Genomic DNA, 4,652 nt, shown 5'->3' with positions numbered 1-4,652 from the left:
TTTGCCAACTCAATATCACAAAATGCAAAAAAAAGACAAAAACAGAGGAACAAAATTGCAATAAAACTACCAAAACGTTTTATTTTTGATAATGTAATCTCCCGATTTACAGTACATTATGCACATTCTATTGTTTGTTTGTTTTTTTTACATCCGAGTTAAGTGATATATAATGTTTACTCTGATTATCATTTCATTTGTACTCGAGACACAAATTGAAAACTGCCATCAAGGTCAAGGTCGTTTGCCACAAATGAGAAACGAAGGAGAGAGGTGGAAGGACAGGAGGATGGAAGGACAGGAGGATGGAAGAGAAGCAGCAAGGATGGCAGAAATGAGAAGAAAATGGCCTTTCAGCTGTTTGCAGCCCTTGCCCTTCCTCCTCGTCTCTAAACGGATAACCCTTAGCAGGTCCCATGGGTCTCTACATCGCTTACCTTGACTTTATTCTGTTCTCTGTAAAATCTTATCAAAGTTGTGGATGCAGTGAGCAGAAAAGCATATTAATTGTGATGAAATGTGCTGCTTTTAATTAGTGGTTTTGTGATTACACATTTTGGGAAGCAGCATATTATATAGTATTTTGTGATGGAATTTTAATTGTAATTTTTAATTGTGAAATTGTAATCTGAACACATTTTAAAATTATTTTAGCAGCATGGATGTCTGCCTGAGTGAGTTGGTGAGTTGGTCCACTACTTTAATCCAGACTAAATAGAAAATGATATTAAATGTAATGGATTAAGTTGAAATGTTGTACAGACATCCCACATGAATATTACTGAATATCACCACCACATGTCCTGACATCATTTCATGCATTGAGGAATATTATTTGGCTAATAACATGAAAACGTCATTAATTATTGGGAAGTTATTGGCTTTATTACATTTAAAACTGACAAAATTATTACATTATTGGTTCCATGCATATATTAATCGTTGCATTGTCTGTTTCAAAGATGTCTGGCCCCTAACCACGTCCTGAAGGCCTCAAAATCTGCCACCAACACATACAACACACAATCATAACACACACACACACCCCCATACTTCATACACAAAGCTGTGTCATTCACACATTATTCAAGCACATCAGCAGAGCCACCGCATACCTCTGACCAATTATGCTTAGGGCCCCCAAAAGCTTAGCAGCGGCCCTGCACATCAGGTTGGTTTGTTGATCATATTAATAGCAGATGCTCTCATGCTCCCTTTACGTCTTATAATACCATCATCTGATCAAACACAAGTTTCGATGTGCATAACATTGCATTTTAAAAAAACAATACTGAGCTAGCCACATAACTGAAATGCACGGTGGATTATTAAAAGACAAGATAATCTCTGTATGTGACTTGAATGAACACTAACGTAATGTAGATTAACGACTTTAATGAAAACTCACCCCATAAGAAGATAGAAGGTTAATAATAGGTGCTTTCTTTTAATCGCTGGTGTCATGTCCTGCGGCTCCTGCCACTCTCTTTTGGCCGCAATATAATCCGTCCATGTGTGTATAAACTCTGGAGAAAGTCCACTAGCTTAAATGCTAACGCGTTAGCATAAAGTCCTCGAGCACAGCAGAAGTGAGATCGGCGTCGGCCTGACCGGGAGCCTCTGTCTTCGTTAAGACGTACAGCCACTATTTAGTTGTTCTGCAATGTGTGTTTCCTTGTGTGTTTCCTTGTCCATCTTCATTCAGCAGTCACAGTAATAAGCAGCAGTCACAGTGAGGAGCGCAGCAGCAGCAGCTGCATATTAAGTAGTGTTTTCTCTGTGAGGAGCAGCTGATTGGCCGAAAACAACAACAAAAGCACCCTAATTCAAATACAAAGTGTATAGTTTTAAGACCCACAATACTGTGACTTGAAGCATGTAGTGGCTTGCATAATTTTGGGGGGAAAAAAATGTATTTACTGGGCCAGCTTGCGACTACTTTGCGGTTGGCAGGTGTTTTGGATTGGATTCCAATTAATTGGGTCTGGACACTTGATAAAAACTTTCCAGATCCTGTTATGTTTGATCTACATCAAATAATCTTGTCATATTCACTAACCCAGTGATGTTTCACAAGATAAATGTACTCTGTATATTGCCGATTTTATTTTGGCTGCAGTCTAACGTTAACCTCTAGCTGTTAACACCTCTCCATCAGTTTCAGCTGTACTTTGTACACCCTTATTTGGTCATCTCAAAGCACCACTGTGCCAAAGAAAATCCTCGGAGAGTCCTACATTTGTATGAAGATGATGAGGAAACAAACACAGTGTTCTTAGGAAAAACAGCAAAAAGTCACAGCAGTTTCTCTACCTTTCACTTGTCATGGGTACATTTTCCCAAGGTTGCAGTGTTGCTCTCATCTTTGCTGCTCCCTGTAATAAAGGAAATGCCAAAAAAGGAAAGCCAGAACAAACTACCCTCTGCCTCCCTACCCCTCCTCCAATTCTGCTGTTCTGTGTGCTGCAGCCACCAGGCAGCAAGGAGAGAACACAAGCCATGGCCTGAAAGTCAGTGGAGCCGTCATCCTCCTCCTCATTCTCCTTGCAGACAGCATGAAAGGTCTGTTTCCATGACAACGGGAGAATAAAGGGGTGATGGCTCGCCATCCCAAAACGACACAACGGATTTAGGGGTTATGTGAGATGATAAATCAGCCCTGGTGAATTGATAGAGGAGACAGATGAGATTTTGTGAATCCAAACCCAATGCTGTTGGATTTTAGTTTGTGAATTCATCGATGCTGTTGATGCAAAGATTGACAGCTAGACCCGCACAGGCTGTCACTCATGATACACACAGACACACCGAATCAATCACTGCGTGAGAAATGAATGTTTTTGATAACATAGTCTTTATTTCTTTTCTTTTTTTTAAACAATCACTAACTTCATTCTGATTTTTTTTATTATCAATGCATATTTTTAATTTCATCTCACAATTCATAATGCATATATGAGCGTGTTCTGATGCAGTGAAATCATCTGCGAACGTAAAAGTAAATCATAAATTGATAACACGTACGACTACATTCTTTGACCCTGTCGCACAAAAGTGCTCGTCTTTGCTGCTTTCTCACATCGACTATTTTCACCTCCATGTTTTATTCATCCGTTTCCCAAATCCTCTCATTCTGATGTCAAGAGTACATCCAGTTTCATGCATTGATTTAAGTCCAACATGTATCTCATTTGCAACAATATAAACCTCTATAAAAAAAAGGATTGTGATATATGCTGGTCTTGCCTATTTGACTTTGACAGAGTCATCAAACATACTATACATGTATGCATCACTGTTATGTTGTGTACTGTAGGTGCTGTGGAAGGTGAACTAATCTACCATTAGCTCTTGCAGGCTAGTTGCACCAGCTGTAGACCTGGGCCCCAAGTGGAAGACATGCCCAGATCCGTAATGATAAATCACTGCAGTTTGCTCTGTGCAACTAAACATGTGCTATTTACTGTACTTACCACCAACCATTTGTAAGAGAGCTGTATAAACTCCCACTGAAAATACATGATTGATCAAAATATTCCAGTAAAATGTCTTGGACCCATTCTTTCCCTTAATTTGAAACAACCCTTTAGCTGCTCTCACATCAAAATCAAACAAAGGCTTACATAAATTTTTGATGCTGGACTCACAGGTATATGGTCGAGGCGTCAAGTGAAATGTTTCTCATTCAGTCGGAATGAAGCCGCGTAGAGAGTGGCTGAACTGCGTTGTGGGTCTGTTGTTCTCCTCAGTGTCGATGTTTTTGTTAAAGTGCCCCCAACACCGCCGTCACTTTTGCCATGTCATAGGCCATGACGGACACTGGTTTGCTAAACTCAACCCATCTGCCGTCAAGTGTCACCTACATGTGAATCCAGTGTTACAATCATGCAGGTTTCATGCTTTGTCAGGACTCCTCGAATACCCATCTTCAAACTTTCTAACCTAGACTTAACTGTACACCACTTTTAGTGACAAAAATCACTACCCCAGCCTCATTAAACACCACACCGGTGACCATGCTTTGTGCGCTGGACAACAAGTGGTCAGCCTTTGCTGTATATCTTGCCCCTTTTGTGGAACAATTGTACGACTTCCTGAGTTAGACAAACTAACTGGGGATTAAGACGGAATTATGCAGTGTGTGCTGTACACAGAGTTCGCGGTATACCAAGTTAATTCACCTTGTCTGTACAGCGCTCAAAAGAAAAGCTTTCGCCTACACAGTGGGTCAAAGGGCTCGTTTCACGGGTGACAAAAAACCAAGAGGAACAGAAAGTGAGCTTTAAAGTCATGGGGACACACATGGTGAGATGCTCTTTCAGAGATGGCAACCCTTCCTAGTTAAATCCAGATGAGCTGGCTCCTCAGTCAAGGAACGCCGCTTCCATTATGGAAATATCAACAGGTTGAGTTGGTGGATGATTGAACAGTCAGTCAGTCAGACCATTTCTGAGGAATCGCTACTACTTTCACAATAAACGGTAAAATGAAAGAACGTCTTGAAAACTGACAGGCCAGTCGAAACAACTTCCCTCCTCTCTTCCTTAAAAAAACCAGCAGACATTTTTTAAATCAAGAATCATGTGACCCATACACTTCAAAAGCATGAATACTGTCATATAGATACACTTGGGGAGTTGTTGTTTTAGCTG

Source organism: Solea senegalensis, linkage group LG1 (genome assembly GCF_019176455.1).
Source record: "Solea senegalensis isolate Sse05_10M linkage group LG1, IFAPA_SoseM_1, whole genome shotgun sequence".
Classification (NCBI taxonomy): Eukaryota; Metazoa; Chordata; class Actinopteri; order Pleuronectiformes; family Soleidae; genus Solea; species Solea senegalensis.
The sequence above is the reverse complement of the archived record's forward strand: the minus strand, read 5'-3'. Positions refer to the sequence as shown.